Source organism: Talpa europaea (assembly GCF_964194135.1).
Source record: "Talpa europaea genome assembly, chromosome: 3".
Lineage (NCBI taxonomy): Eukaryota > Metazoa > Chordata > Mammalia > Eulipotyphla > Talpidae > Talpa > Talpa europaea.
Genome location: NC_140069.1, coordinates 70,269,432 through 70,291,179, shown reverse-complemented (window position 1 = coordinate 70,291,179; position 21,748 = coordinate 70,269,432). Strand labels below are relative to the sequence as shown.

Below are 21,748 nucleotides of genomic sequence, written 5' to 3'. Positions count from 1 at the left end.
TAGGTCCTTTACCTCTTTTGTTAGATTTATTCCCAAATATTTGATTTTTTTTTGTTTCAATAACAAAAGGGATGGTTTTTTTGATTTCTTCTTCTTCTTCAGATTTATTGTTTGTGTATAGGAAGGCTACTGACTTTTGCGTGTTGATTTTGTATCCTGCCACTTTACTGAACTGATTGATGAGTTGAATTAGCTTTTCTGTGGAGTTTTTGGGGTCTCTATGTATAATATCATATCGTCTGCAAATAGTGACAGTTTGACTTCTTTTCCTATTTGGATTCCTTGGATGTCTTTCTCTTGTCTTATTGCTCTGGCTAGGACTTCCAGTATTATATTGAAAAGCAGTGGTGAGAGTGGACATCCTTTTCTTGTTCCAGATCTTAATGGAATTGCTTTCAGCTTTTCACCATTGAGAATGATACTGGCTGTTGGCTTGTCATAGATGGCCTTTATGATGTTGAGGTATGTTCCTTGTATCCCAAGAATTTCAAGGGCTTTTATCATGAATGGGTGTTGCACTTTGTCGAAAGCTTTCTCAGCATCTATTGATATTATCATATGGTTTTTATATTTCTTTTTGTTGATGTGTTGGATAACGTTGATTGATTTTCGGATGTTAAACCATCCTTGTGTCCCTGGAATGAATCCAACTTGGTCGTGGTGAATTATCTTATGGGTACATTGTTGGATTCTGATAGCTAAAATTTTATTGAGGATTTATGCATCAGTGTTCAGTAGGGAGATTGGCCTGTAGTTTTCCTTTTTTGTGTTGTCCTTGTTCGGTTTTGGTATTAGTGTAATGTTGGCTTCATAAAACGTGTTTGGTATTGTCCCTTCCTTCTCAATTTTTTGGAAGAGTTTGTGAAGGATAGGCACTAATTCGTCTCTGAATGTTTGGTAGAATTCATTTGTAAATCCATCAGGTCCTGGGCTTTTGTTTTTGGGGAGGTTTTTGATTACCATTTCAATTTCGCTAATTGTAATTGGTCTGTTTAGGTGTTCTATTTCTTCTTTATCTAGCTTTGGGTGATTGTAGAGTTGTAGGAATTTGTCCATCTCCTCTAGATTGTTAAACTTGTTTCCATATAACTGTTCATAGTAGTTACTGATTATTCTTTTGATTTCTGCTGTGTCCGTTGTGATTTCTCCTCTTTCATTGATGATCCTGTATATTTGTGCTTTCTCCCTTTTTTCCTTTGTGAGCCTGGCTAGGGGTTTGTCTATTTTATTGATCTTTTCAAAGAACCAGCTCTTGGTTTCATTGATCTTTTGGTTGTTTTTTTAGTTTCAATTTCATTTATTTCTCCTTTGGTTTTTATTATTTCTTTTCTTCTACTGGTTTTGGGTTTTTTTTGTTGTTCTTTTTCTAGATCTTTGAGCTTCGAGATTAGGTTGTTTCTTTGCGTTCTTTCTTGTTTCTTGATGTGAGCTTCTATTGCTATATATTTTCCTCTTATTACTGCTTTTGCTGCATCCCATACATTTAGGATATTGGTGTCCTCGTCGTTCAATTCAAAAAATTTTTTAATTTCTTCTTTGATCTCCTCATTAGTCCAATGGTCTTCCAGTAGTGTGGTTTTTAATCTCCATGAGGTAGGAAAGTTCCTTGCCTTCTTTTTATGGTTTATTTCTAGTTTGATGCCTTCATGGTCAGAAAAGATGGTTGATATGATTTCAATCTTGGTGTATCTGTTGATGTTTGTCTTGTGCCCCAGTATGTGATCGATCCTGGAGAATGATCCGTGTGCGCTTGAGAAAAATGTGTACTCCGTTTTTTGGGGGTTTAGTGTTCTATAGATGTCTGTTAAGCCCAAATGCTCTAGGTCCTTATTTAGAGCTTTGTTTTCTGTACTTATTTTTTGTCTTGTTGATCTATCCATTGTTGATAGTGGTGTGTTGAAGTCTCCCACTACGTATGTGTTTTCTCTGATGTCTGTTTTCAGAGAGGACAACAGTTGTCTGATATATTTTGGTGCTCCTTCGTTTGGTGAGTAATATGTTAATGAGTGTTATTTCTTCTTTGAAGTATTGTCCCCTTGATCATAATGTAGTGACCATTGGGGTCTCTTTTTATCTTTTTGAGTTTGAAATCTGTTTTATCTGATATAAGTATAGCTGTTCCTGCTTTCTTTTTTGGTCCATTTGCTTGTAGGATTGTTTTCCATCCTTTAACTTTGAGCCTATTTTTATCTTTTGTAGCTAAATGTGTTTCCTGGAGACAGCAAAAGGTTGGGTTTTGTTTCTTAATCCAGGCTGCAACTCTGTGTCTTTTTATTGAAGAGTTTAGTCCATTTACATTTAGAGTTAATATTGATATGTTAACATCTGTATTTGCCATTGTGTTTGTCTTTCCTTTGATTTTATTTATTTATTCTTTTAATAACTTTTTTTTTTTTTTTGGCCTTCTTTCATTGTTATTCGTCCCTCTGAGGTTCTGGCTTTAGTACTCCTTGTAGTATTTTTTGGAGTGGGGGTTTAGTTGCAATGAAATTCTGGAGTTTCTGTTTGTCTGGGAAGGTCCATATTCTTTCTTCAAAGAGGAAGGAGAGCTTTGCGGGATAGAGTATTCTTGGTTGGCATTTGTCTTCTTGGAGTCTGTTGACCATGTCCCTCCACTCTCTCCTTGCCCGTAGTGTTTCTTCGGAGAAGTCTGATGTCAGCCTGATTTGTTTTCCTTTGAATGTTATCTGTTTCTTCCCTCTTGCCAGCTTCATTATTTTTTCCTTGTCCTGTATTCTTGGGAGCTTTACTATTATGTGTCTTGCTGTATTTTTCCTTTCGTCGTGGAAGTTTGGTGTTCTTCTTGCTTCTTGTATATCAATTTTCAGCTCCTTCTTCACATTTGGGAAGTTCTCTTCAATTATCTCTTTGAATATTTTCTCTGTTCCTACATCTCTCTCCTCTCCTTCTGGTATTCCTATAACTCTTATATTTCCTTTCCTCATGGAGTCAGATAGTTCCCGAAGTCTTTCTTCGTTCTTTTTCCTTCGTACTTCTCTTTCCTTTTCTGTTTTCGTTCTTTTTATTTCTGTGTCTTCAAGATTACTTATTCGTTCTTCCATTTCATCTATTCTGCTCTGCTTGCTTTTCCCAGAATTCTTTAGTTCTTCCATTAATTCTTTGATCTCTTGCATTTCTTTTACTTCCCTCTTTAGGGACTCAATTTCTTTCTTCTGACCATTGTTTTCCCTCTCTAGGGACTCAATTGCATTCTTCTGATCGTTGATTATTTTTCCCTTATCATTGTTTTCCTTTATGACTTCTGTCAGTTTTTTAATCACAGCAATTTTAAATTCTCTTTTTGGAAGGCTCAGAAATTATTCCAAGTTATTGTCGTTGCAATCTGGGGGCTGGTTTTCTTTTTGTGGTGTGCTTTTTCTCTGGAGAGTTGCTAGGTTGCGTGTGGTTCTTCTCCTCCCTACTGTCTGTTTTCTAATTTCCCGTATGCGTTGGGACACTGTGTTGTTGGGACTGGCCGGCATCTTGGGTGGGCTTCTCTGTTCCCCTCTGGTTCCTCCAGGAGTCATCTGTCAGTTTCAAGCAGTCTTTACTGGAGAAAGGTCCCTGTTCTAAAATGCCGATGTGGGGACACACTCCCCTGTGCGCCTGGTCTGCCCCAGCGGTGGGTTCCTGCTCCCTTCTGGGCTTGGACTGCAGGCCAGAGGGGGTCTGGCGTGGGCGAACTTCCCCCGCTCACCTCTGGCTCCTGAGGAAGCCTTCTGCAGGTAGTCTTTACTGAAGAAATGTCCCTGTTCTAAAATGGTGATGTGGGACACACTCCCTGCGCGTCTGGTCTCAGGCACACTCTTCTGCGCGCCTGGTCTGCCCCGGCTGTGGGTGCTCGCTCTCCCTGTGGGCTCAGACTACTTGTTCGGAAGGGGCCTGGTGTGGGCTAACTCCCCAGCTGGCCACTAGCTCCTTCAGGAGCCTCTGCTGGCTTCAAGTCGCTAGGTGGCGCCAGAGATCTCTCCTGGAGCCCTTGGGGAGCTGATTTTCCACCCCGTGGGACAGGGAGCAGAGCGGGGATGGTAGGGTACACCTCAACGGCTTTGGGGTGCTGTGTCTGCCTTGTGTCCCACCGTCGTGGGGAACCCACGCCCCTAATTTCGTGCCCCGGGTCTCAGTTCCAAAGCCCTCAGTTCCAGGACGCGGGCTGTAGCCCAGATCAGTGGCGCGGGAATGGCGCCTTTTGAATCCCGCTTCCCTTCCTGGGCGCCTTGTTCCTGCTCACTCAGGGAGGGCCTCCGCGGTCTCCCCGCAAGCCTAGGTCGCAGGCGCGGGGACCTGGGCAGCTGCGATCCGATCTGGATCAGCGCGCTGCTTTCTGCACAAGCTTACCGGGCAGCAGGGGCTGTGTGCTGGTGCTGGTCGCCTCCTGGGGTCGGGGCTCTCTTTAATGGCGCCTGGAGCTCACCTCCGCGGGGGATCCTGCAAGGTTCTCCACAGCTCCCGTTCACGGGGTGTGGTGGCTGAAATAGTTCCTTTCCACTCACAGTCCCACTTGCTGCGTCCGTTTTTCTTGTTGACCGTTTTGGTTTGTTGTTTCCCTCCTCTCTGCCGTTCGGAGAGTGCCGACTTTGTGGGCGGGGGAGGGGAGCAGGGTTCTGCGCTTCCCTCCCTTCTGGTCCTCTTTTATGGCAACTTTCTTCTTTGGGCAGTTTGCTGGAGTCATCCGTTTATCTTCCGTGTCCCAGTTCTCACTGGGACCTGCCGCTTTTCCTCCCTATTAACTTTTTTTAATGGGAGATCTTACTCGCAGCGTCTCCTCGCCGCCATGTTGCTCTGCCCCCTCGAGTCTTTTTTTTTTAAGAGGGGGACAGCACATTCACTTTTATTTCAATCAAATCACAATTTTTCCCCTCAACTGCTGCAAAGTGCATTTACAATTTTATATTACAAGTCAACTTTTAAAATGTTTCCTATGATATTAAAGCAAGCCACTTTTTTTTTCCCCATAAGAGGGAAATACCCAAATTCTTTCTCAAGTAAAATAATCTCCTTTCCAGTGAATGGTAATACATGAAGTTACATTAAACCAGACACTCAAAAGTACAGCCAACAAATCTTCCAACAGTTTATTAGAAAGAATGTAGATGTTTATCAAACTGAAAAGCTTCTGTACAGCAAAAGAAACATTAACCAAAACAGAGCTATACCCCACTGATTGGGAAAAAAATCTTTACACTCCATGTAACCGATAAGGCACTGATCACAAAGATATACAATGAACTCACAAGACTCAACAAAAACAAAGTAAACAGTCCAGTTAAGAAATGGACATATGAACTTAAAAGACACTTCTCCAAAGAGGAAATGCAAATGGCCAACAGGCATATGAAAAAATGTTCAACATCCCTTATAATCAAGAAAATGCAAATCAAAACCACACTGAGACACTACCTTGCGCCAGTAAGAATGGCCCATATCAAAAAAACTAGCAACAACAAATGTTGGTGAAGATGGGTGAAAAAGGAACTCTTCTGCATTGCTGGTGGGTGTGCAAACTGGCCCAACCACTATGGAAAGTTGTCTGGAGGTTCCTCAGTCTACTAAAAACGGAGCTACCATGGGGCCCAGCAATTCCACTGCTAGGGATCTACCCAAAGGACACAAAAACCTTGATCAAAAGAATGCCTGTGCCCCTATGTTTATTGCAGTACGATTTACAATAGGTAAAACCTGGAAACAACCCAGATGCCCAGAAATAGATGACTGGAGCAAGAAGATGTGGTATACACACAACCTAACAACACCTCAGGAAAGAAGCACACCACAAAAAGAAAACCACCCCCCAGATTGCAACGACAGTAACTTGGAAGAACTTCTAAGCCTTCCAGAGAGAGAATTTAAAATTGCCATGATTAAAAAAGTGACAGAAGTCATAAAGGAAAACAATGATCAGAAGAAAGAAATTGAGTCCCTAAAGAGGGAAAACAATGGTCAGAAGAATGAAATTGAGTCCCTAAAGAGGGAATTAAAAGAAATGTAGGAGATCAAAGAATTAATGGAGGAACTAAAGAACTCTGGGAAAAGCAAGCAGAGCAGAATAGATGAAATGGAAGAACGAATAAGTACTCTTGAAGACACAGAAATAAAAAGAACCAAAACAGAAAAGGAAAGAGAAGTACGAAGGAAAAAGAATGAAGAAAGACTTCGGGAACTATCTGACTCCATGAGGAAAGGAAATATAAGAGTTATAGGAATTCCAGAAGGAGAGGAGAGAGATGTAGGAAGAGAGAAAATATTCCAGGAGATAATTGAAGAGAACTTCCCAAATTCAAAGAAGGAGCTGAAAATTGATATACAAGAAGCAAGAAGAACACCAAACTCCCACGATGAAAGGAATAATACAGCAAGACACATAATAGTAAAGCTCCCAAGAATCCAGGACAAGGAAAAAATAATGAAGCTGACAAGAGGGAAGAAATAGATAACATTCAAAGGAAAACCAATCAGGCTGACATCAGACTTCCTGAAGAAACACTACGGGCAAGAAGAGAGTGGAGGGACATAGTCAACAGACTCCAAGAAAACAGATGCCAACCAAGAATACTCTATCCCGCAAAGCTCTCCTTCCTCTATGAAGAAAGAATAAGGACCTTCCCAGACAAACAGAAACTCCGGAATTTCATTACGACTAAACCCCCACTCCAAAAAATACTATAAAGAATCCTAAAGCCAGAACCTCAGAGGAATGAATAACAATGAAAGAAGACCAAAAAAAAAAGTTATTAAAAGAATAAATAAAAAAAATCAAAGGAAAGACAAAAACAATGGCAAATACAGATGCTAACATATCAATATTAACTCTAAATGTAAATGGACTAAACTCTTCAATAAAAAGACACAGAGTTGCAGCCTGGATTAAGAAACAGAACCCAACCTTTTGCTGTCTCCAGGAAACACATTTAGCTACAAAATATAAAAATGGGCTCAAAGTTAAAGGATGGAAAACAATCCTACAAGCAAATGGACCAAAAAAGAAAGCAGGAACAGCTATACTTATATCAGATAAAACAGACTTCAAACTCAAAAAAATAAAAAGAGACCCAATGGTCACTACATTATGATCAAGGGGACAATACTTCAAGAAGAAATAACACTCATTAACATATAATCACCAAACGAAGGAGCACCAAAATATATCAGACAACTGTTGTCCTCTCTGAAAACAGACATCAGAGAAAACACATACGTAGTGGGAGACTTCAACACACCACTATCAACAATGGATAGATCAACAAGACAAAAAATAAGTACAGAAACCAAAGCTCTAAATAAGAACCTAGAGCATTTGGGCTTAACAGACATCTATAGAACACTAAACCCCAAAAAAATGGAGTACACATTTTTCTCAAGCGCACACGGATCATTCTCCAGGATCGATCACATACTGGGGCACAAGACAAACATCAACAGATACACCCAGATTGAAATCATACCAACCATCTTTTCTGACCATGAAGGCATCAAACTAGAAATAAACCATAAAAAGAAGGCAAGGAACTATCCTACTTCATGGAGATTAAAAACCAAACTACTGGAAGACCACTGGACGAACGAGGAGATCAAAGAAGAAATTAAAAAATTCTTTGAATTGAATGACAAGGAGGACACCAATATCCTAAATGTATGGGATGCAGCAAAAGCAGTAATAAGAGGGAAATATATAGCAATAGAAGCTCACATCAAGAAACAAGAAAGAACTCAAAGAAACAACCTAATCTCGAAGCTCAAAGATCTAGAAAAAGAACAACAAAAAAACCCCAAAACCAGTAGAAGAAAAGAAATAATAAAAACCAAAGCAGAAATAAATGAAATTGAAACTAAAAAAACAACCAAAAGATCAATGAAACCAAGAGCTCATTCTTTGAAAAAATAAATAAAATAGACAAACCCCTAGCCAGGCTCACAAAGGAAAAAAGGGAGAAAGCACAAATAAACAGGATCACAAATGAAAGAGGAGAAATCACAACGGACACAGCAGAAATCAAAAGAATAATCAGTAACTACTATGAACAGTTATATGGAAACAAGTTCAACAATCGAGAGGAGATGGACAAATTCCTACAACTCTACAATCACCCAAAGCTAGATAAAGAAGAAATAGAACACCTAAACCGACCAATTACAACTAGCGATTGAAATGGTAATCAAAAACCTCCCCAAAAACAAAAGCCCAGGACCTGATGGATTTACAAATGAATTCTACCAAACATTCAGAGACGAATTAGTGCCTATCCTTCACAAACTCTTCCCAAAAATTGAGAAGGAAGGGACAATACCAAACATGTTCTATGAAGCCAACATTACACTAATTCCAAAACCGAACAAGGACAACACAAAAAAGGAAAACTATAGGCCAATCTCCCTAATGAACACTGATGCAAAAATCCTCATTAAAATTTTAGCTATCAGAATCCAACAATGTATCCATAAGATAATTCACCACGACCAAGTAGGATTCATTCCAGGGACACAAGGATGGTTCAACATCCGAAAATCAATCAATGTTATCCAACACATCAACAAAAAGAAATATAAAAACCATATGATAATATCAATGGATGCTGAGAAAGCTTTCGACACAGTGCAACACCCATTCATGATAAAAGACCTTGAAATTCTTGGGATACAAGGAACATACCTCAACATCATAAAGGCCATCTATGACAAGCCAACAGCCAGTATCATTCTCAATAGTGAAAAGCTGAAAGCAATTCCATTAAGATCTGGAACAAGACAAGGATGTCCACTCTCACCACCGCTTTTCAATATAATACTGGAAGTCCTAGCCAGAGCAATAAGACAAGAGAAAGACATCCAAGGAATCCAAATAGGAAAAGAAGAAGTCAAACTATCACTATTTGCAGACGATATGATAATATACATAGAGAACCCTAAAAACTCCACAGAAAAACTAATTCAACTCATCAATCAGTTCAGTAAAGTGGCAGGATACAAAATCAACACGCAAAAGTCAGTAGCCTTCCTATACACAAACAATAAATCTGAAGAAGAAGAAACCAAAAAAACCATCCCTTTTATTATTGAAACAAAAAAAATCAAATATTTGGGAATAAATCTAACAAAAGAGGTAAAGGACCTATACAAAGAAAACTATAAAACACTGTTAAAAGAAATAGAAGAAGACACAAAGAAATGGAAAGACATCCCCTGCTCATGGATTGGAAGAATAAACATTATTAAAATGGCCATCCTACCAAAAGCAATCTACAGATTCAATGCTATTCCAATCAAAATTTCAATGTCATTCTTCAAAGAAATAGAACAATTATTGATGAAATTCACATATGGAATCACCAAAAACCCCAAATAGCCAAAGCTCTCCTGAAAAAAAAAGAAGGGAATGGAGGCATCACACTCCCAGACTTTAAACTATACTACAAAGCCATAATCATCAAAACTGCATGGTATTGGAACAAGAACAGACATACAGACCAATGGAATCGAATAGAAAATCCAGAAATAAACCCACAGATTTATGGTCAACTAATCTTTGACAAAGGAGCAAAGACTATGCATTGGAGCAAAGAAAGTTTGTTCAATAAATGGTGCTGGGAAAACTGGGTCGCTACATGCAAAAGAATGAAGCTTGACCACTACCTCACACCATACACAAAAATCAACTCAAAATGGATTAAAGAACTAGACATAAGACCTGAAACCATAAAATACATAGAAGGAAATATAGGTGAAACACTACATGACATGTACATCAAAGACATCTTTACAGACACATCACCCAAAGCAGTGATAGTGAAGGCAAAGATAAAAAGCTGGGACTACATCAAATTAAAGAGCTTCTGCACAGCAAAAGAGACAATAACCAAAACAAAGAGAAACCCCACCAACTGGGAGAACATTTTTTCACACAACACTGATGATAAAGGACTGATCACAAAAATCTGCAAAGAGCTGATGAGACTCAACAACAACAAAGAAAATAATCCAGTCAAAAAATGGGCAGAAGAGCTAAAAAGAAACTTCTTTGAAGAGGAAATGCAAATGGCCAAGAGGCATATGAAAAAATGTTCAATATCACTTGTCATCAGGGAAATGCAAATCAAAACTACCATGAGATACCATCTTACACCAGTGAGAATGGCACATATTAAAAAAACTAGCAACAACAAATGTTGGTGAGGTTGTGGAGAAAAAGGAACTCTCCTGCACTGTTGGTGGGAGTGCAAACTGGTCCAGTCACTGTGGAGAGCTGTGTGGAGATTTCTGGACCTACTAAACATAGAGCTTCCATATGATCCAGCAATTCCACTCCTAGGTATTTACCCAAAGGACACAGAAACATCCATTCCAAAGAGCACCTGCACCCCTATGTTTATAGCAGCACTGTTTACAATAGCTAAGCTTTGGAAACAACCCAAAGGCCCAAAAATAGATGACTGGATCAAGAAGATGTGGTACATATACACCATGGAATGTTACTCAGCATTCAAAAAAGATAAACACATGTAATTTGCAGCAACATGGATGGCGCTGGAAGGGATCATGCTCAGGGAAATAAGCTAAAAAGAAAAAGAAAAAATACCGGATGGTCTCACTCATAGCAGGAATCTAGAAAACTTAAATAAGGGACCAGGAAAATGAATAACTATAAGAAAGTGAAAATCAAAATCAACAAAAACTATGAAACAGAGACACTTTTGAGGGGGTGGGGTGCGGGAGGGGAGGGGTTGGGATCAGAATGGGGGGGTTGCAATTATATGGGGAATATAAAAATAAAATTTATTATTTAAAAAAAAAGATGTGATATATATATATATATATATATACACAATGGAATGCTAGTCAGCAATCAGAAAAGATAAAGTTATGCAGTTTGCAGCAACATGAATGGAGCTAGAAGGAATTATGCTCAGTGAAATACGTCAGAAGGAAAAAGAAAAATATCAGATGGTTTCACTTATAGGAGGAATATAGGGGAACCAAATAAGACATCAGGGGAAGAAAATATAAAAATATTATAAAAATTATATATATATAAAGATGTACACAAGAATATTATAAAAATATTATAAAAATTATAAAAAATATATAAAGATGTACACAAGAATATGCACTTACTTCTATCAAACTTACATTGTTTCATGGAAAAACAAACAAAAAAAACCAACGAAAGGTTCAGAGAAATCAATCTTTTTTTTGTCACATTGAACACTGGAATAAAAATTTTTGGGTTATGTCAATAAAGAGCTAAGATCCTGTTTTTACTTTAAAAAAAAAAAAAGAAAGAATGTAGATGTTTAAAAAAATCCCCACTGTCATGAACATAAAATTTAGATTTTTTTAACCCTTGTATGAGCTGATTCAAAAAAAGAAATAAAATGTTCAATAATGTATTAAAATTTTTTCACTTATTTTGATACTGACAGTGCAAATACAAATTTGACTAAATGTTTAGACTCTCAAACAACTATATACAGCATTTCTTCATCCTCCATGCTAAGAGGTATTTAAGGGTCAAACAGTATCAAATGTATATGCATCAACCTGAAACTTTAATGGAACAGCATTGAAGGATATACCAGAGGAACAGCAGTTTACCAGTTTATGGTATCAACCAATTTATTCCAGCCAGTTTGAGTCCATGTTCTAAAATCTTAAATTTAGGGCCTCCCTAGTGGCGCAAGGGGTTAAGCACAACACTATGAAGCAATCCACAGCCTCTGCAGCATGAGTTTGATCTCTGGCTGGCCAGGGAGCAACACATATGGTGCAGCAGACTTCTACTGTCTCGCTCACCGCTCCCCTCAGCAGTGTATTTCAGTAGATCTGCCTGTTCTGTTCCCCACTCTGTCTCTGGTGAATCCTCTCACCACCCACCCCCCGCCCTGCACCTCTGGCCTGTTCCCCAGGTTTTATATGCATAAATAAATAAATCTTTAAAACATAAAAAATAAAATTTAGTTCTCTTTCACTAAACCAAGTACTTTCCTGTCATGGCAGTTATCTAGGTTATGAAGTTAAGGAGATTTTGGTGAAGTGCTTTTATCACAACTGCTGTACCAGTTGTCTAGGACTTATCAGTGTCATTGAAATCTGGGAAAATTTCATGCACAAGGTTATTGCCTTAACTGACTTAAAATTGCTACATACAATGGCATGTATCAATCCTTAGTGTCACCTTTAAAAAAAATAGGTTGAAAAATGGGTTAAAGGAGACAAATACAGCATTTGTCTTTATAGCTGTCAACTTAGGAAGTCTCTCAATTATGAAATCTTACGAATAACTTCCTTTTCTCTTTCAAATTCTAGTGATGATGGTAGGATGACTCAGACTGTTTAGCAGTCTTGTATTGCATGACTAGGGGGGGTTAGTGAAAATCTAGAGGAAGGAAATCATATGGCAAATTTTCAAGGCAACTTGTGACTCAGAGGCTGGCAGAAGTGGGAGATTGTAGAAGTATCATCATTAACCTTTTATTTCAGAGAATATCAAATGCATGAATGACTCCCAGGATTTCAAACATTTCATATTGGTTTTTCTGATAGAATTCATGGGGCCACTGGCCTTTGTCCAGAAGTCAGAACACAACCAGGCTGATGCTGATGGTTGGAGTCTAACACAGAACAGAATAATCCATGTCAGGAGGTAATGGTCAGGTGGAAATGCCCAGAGTGTAGTTCTTCTTAGGACTGGAACCTGGAAAGAAGGAAGGTTTATAGCTCAAGACTTCAGAGTCTCAACATATAGGTGGTTATGGAACATGAAGATTGAAGTATTCGCTCACAATTGGAATATGGGGAAGAGAGAATAACAGAGGGACAAGGATTGAAGATTGGGAAATAATGTATACATCTAGGGGGCAGGATGGAAAAGAAAAGCTAAGCATGAGGTGAGAGAAGACACAAAAGGAGTGAATTTATTTTTATTTTATTTTTTTAAAGATTTATTTATTCATGCATACAAGAGCCGGAGTATAGGCCAGATGTGCGGGAGGGTGAGAGGATTCATCAGAGATAGAGTGGGGAACAGAACAGGCAGACTGACTGAAATATACTGCTGAGGGGAGCAGCAGGCGAGACAGGAGAGGTCTGCCATGCCGTGTGGTAATCTCCCCAACTGGCCGGGATCAAACCCATGCTGCAGAAGCTGCAGACAGCTTCACAGCGCTGTGCTCAACCTGCTGCGCCACCAGGGGAGGCCCCAGAAGAGTGAATTTTAAGAATGTCCAGTTAAGTTTCATTTATGTCTTGATGTCCAGGCAAATGGAGCTGAGGAAAAATTCTTGAATTTGGCAACGTGAAGGTCTCGAATTTGTTGTGAAGCAGAGAGGTATGATAGCTAAACCTAATTACCACTGGGTCAGAAAGGGTAAGCCAAAGCAGAAGTTGTCGCCCAAAGGCGGAAGGCATCAGATAAGTCAGGGGCATTGATGGGGGCATTGGTAGGAGCAGAGTCCCTGAGGTAGGGTAGTACCTCTACAGCTTTACAAGTTATAGAGTTCTCATTTGCATGGAGCATCCCTTGGATATTTGTATCTATTTTAGGTGTATGTATTTTGGATAAGTAAACTAATGTGACAACATTATTCAAAATGTTAAAGGATTTAGAAAAAGAAGAGTTATCCTGAGAAGCCTTCTTTTTCCCACTTATTCTGTTTCTCATGATACCAGGCAACAAGAGTTACTGGTTTCTGAACTGTCCTTTCAGAGAGATTTTAAACAGATAACAAGTATTTTTAAATGTTAAAACAAGTTCACTTTCAAATAAAAACGGAACCATTTCACAGGTAATATGAGTACCTTAAAATAACAAAATAATAATATTCTTTTCTCTTGTCTTTGGTATCATTGTTCCTAAGGATACCTAAATTTAAATATATATATATATATATATATATATGTATCCCAAGGATACCTAAATTTTTATATATATATAAAATTGTGTGTATATGTACATAATTGAATACTTTCTTGTTGCTATTAGTTGAACAAATTGTATCTATTAGATCAATTAAGAATAAGAAAAACATCTTGTTTTGCCTTCAGTTAATCATTCTTTGATGCATTTCCTGTTTGTGTGTAGACTTGAGTTTCCAACTTCATTATTTTCCTGCACTCTAAATAAATTCTTTTGACATTTCTCGTGAGGCAGATCTATTGGAATAAATTCTCTAAATTTTTGTTTGGAAACTATTTCTCTTTCACTTTTGAAGGATAATTTCACAGGGTGCAGAACTCAATGTTGGTAGATTTTTTTTTCTCTCAATCCTTTAAATATCTTATTTCACAATCTTATTTGTATATTTTCTGAGAAGTCACATTGCGTTATTATCATTGCTATAAAGATTTATCCATTCATGCATACAAGAACCGGGGTGCAGGCCAGATGCGTGGCAAGGTGAGAGGATTCACCAGAGACAGAATGGGAAACAGAACTGGCAGACTGACTAAAATACACTGCTGAGGGGAGCAGCGGGCGAGACAGGAGAGGTCTGCGCCATGTGGGCACCTCTGCAGCTGACCAGGATGGAACCCGCTCTGCAGAGGCTGCAGGCAGCTTCACAGTGCTATGCACAACCCCCTGCACCTCCAGGGGAGGCCTATTATCATTGCTTTCTGACAGTTAAGATGTTTTCCCCTCTGGCTTCTTTTAGAGTATTTTTCCTTTATCTTTGAATTTCTGTAACTTGAAAATGTTATCTGTAAAATGAAAAAGTGTCATTTGGAGGAGTATTTATCATGCATGCTATTCTGTGAATTTCTGGATGTGTAGTGTGCCAGTATGCGCAGGGTAGGTTCACTCTAGATTTGGGATTTGTCCAAGAGAGCCTTGGAGCCCTTGGTGGATTTTATAGGCCTTTAATGCTCTTCTCAGTGAAACAGGTACACCAGCATCACAGGCAGGGAGACTGGCATGGATCTGGCAGAACTCCAGGGAGGGTGGAAACCCTCCCATCCCCCCAGGGAATCTTTTCTCTGTGGCCTCTCTCTTGCATTCTAGTCTCCTTTTATCTGGTGGACTTACCTCACATGGCCTTCCTGTAGTTGTCATATCCATAGTCATAGTGATACCGCGCTTTTATCCCTGGCCTCTCAGCACAAGTGTGAGCATTTGCACCCCCAAAGGAAAAAGACTGAAGAAAGACTTCCGGAACTATCTGACTCCATGAGGAAAGGAAATATAAGAGTTACAGGAATCCCAGAAGGAGAGGAGAGAGATGTAGGACAGAGAAAATATTCAAGGAGATAACTGAAGAGAACTTCCCAAACGTGAAGAAGGAGCTGAAAATTGATATACAAGAAGCAAGAAGAACACCAAACTCCCACGATGAAAGGAAAAATACAGCAAGACACATACAAGTAAAGCTCCCAAGAATCCAGGACAAGGAAAAAATAATGACGCTGACAAGAGGGAAGGAACAGATAACGTTCAAAGGAAAACCAATCAGGCTGACATCAGACTTCTCTGAAGAAACACTACAGGCAAGGAAAGAGTGGAGGGACATAGCCAACAGACTCCAAGAAAACAGATGCCAACCAAGAATACCTAATCCTGCAAAGCTCTCCTTCCTCTATGAAGAAAGAATAAGGACCTTCCCAGACAAACAGAAACTCTGGAATTTCATTACGACTAAACCCCCACTCCAAAGAACACTACAAGGAGAACTAAAGCCAGAACATCAGAGGGACAAATAACAACAGAAGAAGGCAAAAAAAAAAAATAGAAGCTATTAAAAGAATAAATAAAATCAAAGGAAAGACAAGCACAATGGCAAATAGAGATGCTAACATAGCAATATTAACTCTAAATGTAAATGGACTAAACTCTTCAATAAAAAGACACAGAGTCTCTGGCTGGATTAAGAAACAAAACCCAACCTTTGGCTGTCTACAGGAAACACAGCTACAAAAGATAAAAATAGACTCAAAGTTAAAGGATGGAAACAATCCCACAAGCAAATGGAACAAAAAACAAAGCAGGAATAGCTATACTTATATCAGATAAAACAGATTTCTAACTCAAAAAGATAAAAGGAGACAACAGTGGTCACTAAATTATGATCAAGGGGACAGTACTTCAAGAAGAAATAACACTCATTAACATATATTCACCAAACGAAGGAGCACCAAAATATATCAGACAACTATTGTCATCTCTGAAAACAGACATCAGAGAAAACACATACGTAGTGGGAGACTTCAACACACCACTATCAACAATGGATAGATCAACGAAACAAAAAATAAGTGAAGACACTAAAGCTCTAAATAAGGATCTAGAGTGCTTGGACTTAAAAGACATGTATAGAACACTAAACCCAAAAAAAACAGAGTACACATTTTTCTCAAGTGCACACGGATCATTCTCCAGGATCGATCACATACTGGGACACAAGACAAACATCAACAGATACACCAAGATTGAAATCATACCAACCATCTTTTCTGACCATGAAGGCATCAAACTAGAAATAAAACATGAAAAGAAGGCAAGGAACTCTCCTACCTCATGGAGCTTGAAAACCACACTACTGGGAGACCACTGGACTAATGAGGAGATCAAAGAAGAAATTAAAAAATTATTTGACTTGAATGACAAGGAGGACACCAATTTCCTAAATGTATGAGAAGCAGCAAAAGCATTAATAAGAGGAAAATATATAGCAATAGAGACTCACATCAAGAAACAAGAAAGAGCTCAAAGAAACAACCTAATCTCAAAGCTCAAAGATCTAGAAAAAGAACAACAACAAAAATAACAACCCCAAAACCAGTAGAAGAAGAGAAATAATAAAAACCAAAGCAGAAATAAATGAAATTGAATCTAAAAAAAAAAAAATCCAAAAGATCAATGAAACCAAGAGCTGGTTCTTCGAAAAAATAAATAAAATAGACAACCCCCTAGCCAGGCTCACAAAGGAAAAAAGGGAGAAAGCACAAATAAACAGGACCATAAATGAAAGAGGAGAAATCACAACAGAAACAGCAGAAATCAAAACAATAATCAGTAACTACTATGAACAGTTATATGGAAACAAGTTCAACAATCTAGGGGAGATAGACAAATTCCTACAACCCTACAATCACCCAAAGCTACATCAAGAAGAAATAGAGGGCCTCCCCTGTGGCGCAGGGGTTGAGCGCTGGGTTGCGAAGCTGCCCGCAGCCTCTGCGGCGCCAATTCAATCCCCGGCTGCTCCATGGCCACCGGAGGAGGGTCCCACATGGCGCACAGACCTCTCCGGCCGCCCGCTGCTCCCCTCAGCAGTGTACTTCGGTCCTTCTGCCTGCTCTGCTCCCTGCTCTGGCTCTGGTGAATTCTCTCAACCTCCCGTGCTTCTGACTGTACCCAGTGCATGTATAAACAAAACAAACAAACAAACAAATAAATAAATAAAACATGCCTCTATAAAAAAAAAAAAAAGAAATAGAACACCTAAACAGACCAATTACAAGCAGCAAAATTGAAATGGTAATCAAAAACCTCCCCAAAAACAAAAGCCCAGGACCTGATGGATTTACAAATGAATTCTATCAAACATTCAGAGATGAATTAGTGCCTATCCTTCACAAACTCTTCCAAAATATTGAGAAGGAAGGGATAACACCAAACACGTTCTATGAAGCCAACATTACACAAATACCAAAACCAAACAAGGACAACACAAAAAAGGAAAACTACAGGCCAATCTCCCTAATGAACACTGATGTAAAAATCCTCAATAAAATTTTAGCTATCAGAATCCAACAGTGTATCCATAAGATAATTCACCATGACCAAGTAGGATTCACTCCAGGAACACAAGGATGGTTCAACATCCGAAAATCAATCAACATTATCCAACACATCAACAAAAAGAAACATAATAACCATATGATAATATCAATAGATGCTGAGAAATCTTTCGACAAAGTGCAACACCCATTCATGATAAAAGCCCTTGAAATTCTTGGGATACAAGGAACATACCTCAGCATCATAAAGACCATCTATGACAAGCCAACAGCCAGTATCATTCTCAATGGTGAAAAGCTGAAAGCATTTCCATTAAGGTCTGGAACAAGAAAAGGATGTCCACTCTCACCACTGCTTTTCAATATAATACTGGAAGTCCTAGCCAGAGCAATAAGACGAGAAAGACATCCAAGGAACCCAAATAGGAAAAGAAGAAATCAAACTATCACTATTTGCAGATGATATGATAATATACATAGAGAACCCCAAAAACCCCACAGAAAAATTAATTCAACTCATCAATCAGTTCAGTAAAGTGGCAGGATACAAAATCAACACGCAAAGGTCAGTAGCCTTCCTATACACAAACAACAAATCTGAAGAAGAAGAAGTAAAAAAAAAAATCCCTTTTATTATTGAAACAAAAAAAAATCCAATACTTGGGAATAAATCTAACAAAGAAAGTAAAGGACCTATACAAAGAAACCTGTAAAACACTGTTAAAAGAAATAGAAGAAGACACAAACAAATGGAAAGACATCCCCTGCTCATGGATTGGAAGAGTAAACATTATTAAAATGGCCATCTTATCAAAAGCAATATACAGATTCAATGCTATTCCAATAAAAATTTCAATGACATTCTTCAAGGAAATAGAATAATTATTGATGAGATTCATATGGAATCACCAAAAACCCCAAATAGCCAAAGCTCTCCAGACAAAAAAAGGGAATGGAGGCATCACACTCCCAGACTTAAAACTATACTACAAAGCTATAATCATCAAAACTGCATGGTATTGGAACCAGAACAGACACAAAAATAAACAGACCAGAAATAAACCCACAGATTTATGGTCAACAAATCTTTGACAAAGGAGCAAAGAATATGCACTGGAGCAAAGAAAGTTTGTTCAATAAATGGTGCTGGGAAAACTGGGTCACTACATGCAAAAGAATGAAGCTTCACCACTACCTCACACCATGCACAAAAACCAACTCAAAGTGGATTAAAGAACTAGACATAAGACCTGAAACCATAAAATACATAGAAGGAAATATAGGCGAAACACTAGGTGATATGCACATCAAAGACATCTTTACAGACACTTCACCCAAAGCAGTGATAGTGAAGGCAAGGATAAGCAGCTGGTACTACATCAAAATAAAGAGCTTCTGCACAGCAAAAGAGACAATAACCAAGACAAAGAGAAACCCCACCGATTGGAAGAACATTTTTGCACACAACACTAATGATAAAGGACTAATCACAAAAATCTGCAAAGAGCTGATGAAACTCAATAACAACAAAGAAAATAATCCTGTCAAAAAATGGGCAGAAGAGCTAAAAAGAAACTTCTCTGAAGAGGAAATGCAAATGGCCAACAGGCATATGAAAAAAATGTTCAGCATCACTTGTAGTTAGGGAAATGCAAATCAAAACTACCATGAGATACCATCTTACACCAGTGAGAATGGCACATATTAAAAAAAACTAGCAACAACAAATGTTGGTGAGGTTTTGGAGAAAAAGGAACTCTCCTGCACTGCTGGTGGGAGTGCAAACTGGTCCAACCACTATGGAGAGCTGTGTGGAGATTTCTGGACCTACTAAACATAGAGCTTCCATATGATCCAGCAATTCCACTCCTAGTATTTACCCAAAGGACACAGAAACATCCATTCCAAAGAGCACCTGCACCCCTATGTTTATAGCAGCACTGTTTACAATAGCTAAGCTTTGGAAACAACCCAAATGCCCAAAAATAGATGACTGGATCAAGAAGATGTGGTACATATGCACCATGGAATGTTACTCAGCATTCAAAAAAGATAAACACATATAATTTGCAGCAACATGGATGGTACTGGAAGGGATCATGCTCAGCGAAATTAGCCAGAAAGAAAAAGAAAAATACTGGATGGTCTCACTCATAGCAGGAATCTAGAAAACTTCAATAAGGCACCAGGAAAAATGAATAACTATCAGAAAGTGAAAATCAAAATCAACAAACAACTATGAACCAGAGACACTCTATAGGGTGTTGGGGGTGGGGAGGGGAGGGATTGGGCTCAAAATAAGGGGGTTGCAATTGTATGGGGAATATAAAAATAAAATTTATTTTAAAAAGTTGAAAAAAATAAATAAAAGTGTCCACCTGTAGGCACTGGTGACAAACTCATTCCAGGAAGGAGAACAGGATATGCAAAGACAAGCTTGAGTTTTTTCATCCTTTCATGTTGTTTCAAAGCTCAGAAATTACACAGTGAGGGAATTAACTTGAAAGTAATATTGGACAAGAATGCTAGAAAGGTTATGGAAGTCCTCAAATATTTAGTAAAGAACTTGGATATTTTTCTCTCCTTACTTAGTGTTTTAGTTTAGGCTGATATAATAAAGTATTACCAACAGAAATTTATTTATCACAATTCTGGTGTTTGGAAGTGTATGGTTGGGCTGCAATAAGTTGAATCCTGGTGAGGTCCCTCTTTGAAGTTGTAGACTACCTGCTTCTCATGGTAGCTTCTTATGGGTGTAGGGCAGAAGGAGGAAGGAAGATGTAGGGCAAGTAAAAAAAAAAAAAAATGGAGTTTTTATGTTTCTCATGTTATTTTTTACCATGACTTCCTGGCACAGATGGCTTAAACTTGGTATGTGGTCTGCATGCATGAAAGGTAGTAAATAATATATAATCTTGATATATAGTTCACGTGCATGAAAACATGTAACGTAAGTATAATTTTGGCCCTGTACTGGCTTTGTTTTTAGCAGTATAAAAACATAGGTTGGTGATTCCCTTCGTTGCTGCTGCTGCCTGTGCATCTTATCTCCTGCTGTTGCAATAAATTCATGTTGTTCGATCTGTTCAGGTCTAACATTTGCCAGCATCCAGAAAGAACCTGACCAAGCTTTGAGTGCTGGCCCTACACAAGGTCCCTCACGTCTCTTCTAAATGGTCTTATCCTTTTCATGATGACTTCATCTAATCCTAATTGCCTTCCAAAGGCTCCACCTCCTGATTCTATCACACCAGGATTTCAGTATATAATTGGGGGTATGGAGGACACAAACATTTAGTTCATAACATTTGGAAAATGAAGGGCTTTAATCTAGATAGGACTTTGTTGTCATCTTAAACAACTGCTCTGCATAAACTACTATGTTTTTAGTTTACCTTTAGTGGACACTTTCTATGAACAAAAGCCATCATCAGAAGTTTTCTAGGATTAGCTCGTCAAATTATCTCATTATTATGAAATAGAATGCTGTTGTCCTCATTTTACCCAGGAAGCTAAGAGTTCCAAGCTATCTAACTCATGTAAAAGAGTTGGGAGGTGATGTAGAATAGCTGTGGGATGCTTGGCTCCCAATGGCACATTGCACAGGTTAAAGTGCTGTTTGAGTGTGTCCTTCACTTTCATTCTTTTGGCTCTCACTGAAAATCCCTTTATCTGGTGCTAGTAATCAACCTTGAGATTGAAAATATAAAAAAGAACATCAGAAAAAAAAAAAACTGCTCTGGCAGGACCATGAATGACACATAGGAAGAGTGAGGCTAGAAACAGAGCAGTTGACAATTTATTACATTGTCAGACAGGAGACAAAGAAATACTGGACTAAGATTAGAGCAACAGACAGAGGAAGAAGGGCAGAACTAGTAGACAATGGTAATAAACATATATCAACGGTAAGTGCTGAGTCAAGTAACATTAGTGTTTCCATGCTCAGAGACTTTCAATAAGATTTGGGTTTAAGGGATTATAACAGAGATAGTTCTATCTGTTTGAATTTTATTTAGTTACT

The 21,748-nt window shown here is 38.5% G+C and overlaps 1 protein-coding gene across 1 annotated transcript in view; it reads left to right on the top strand.

The window, feature by feature from the left end:
- Positions 1-21,748, top strand: part of BLVRA (biliverdin reductase A) — a gene marked incomplete at its 5' end in the record, with an annotated part of 91,729 nt that overhangs the window by 29,652 nt on the left and 40,329 nt on the right. The window lies entirely within an intron of this gene.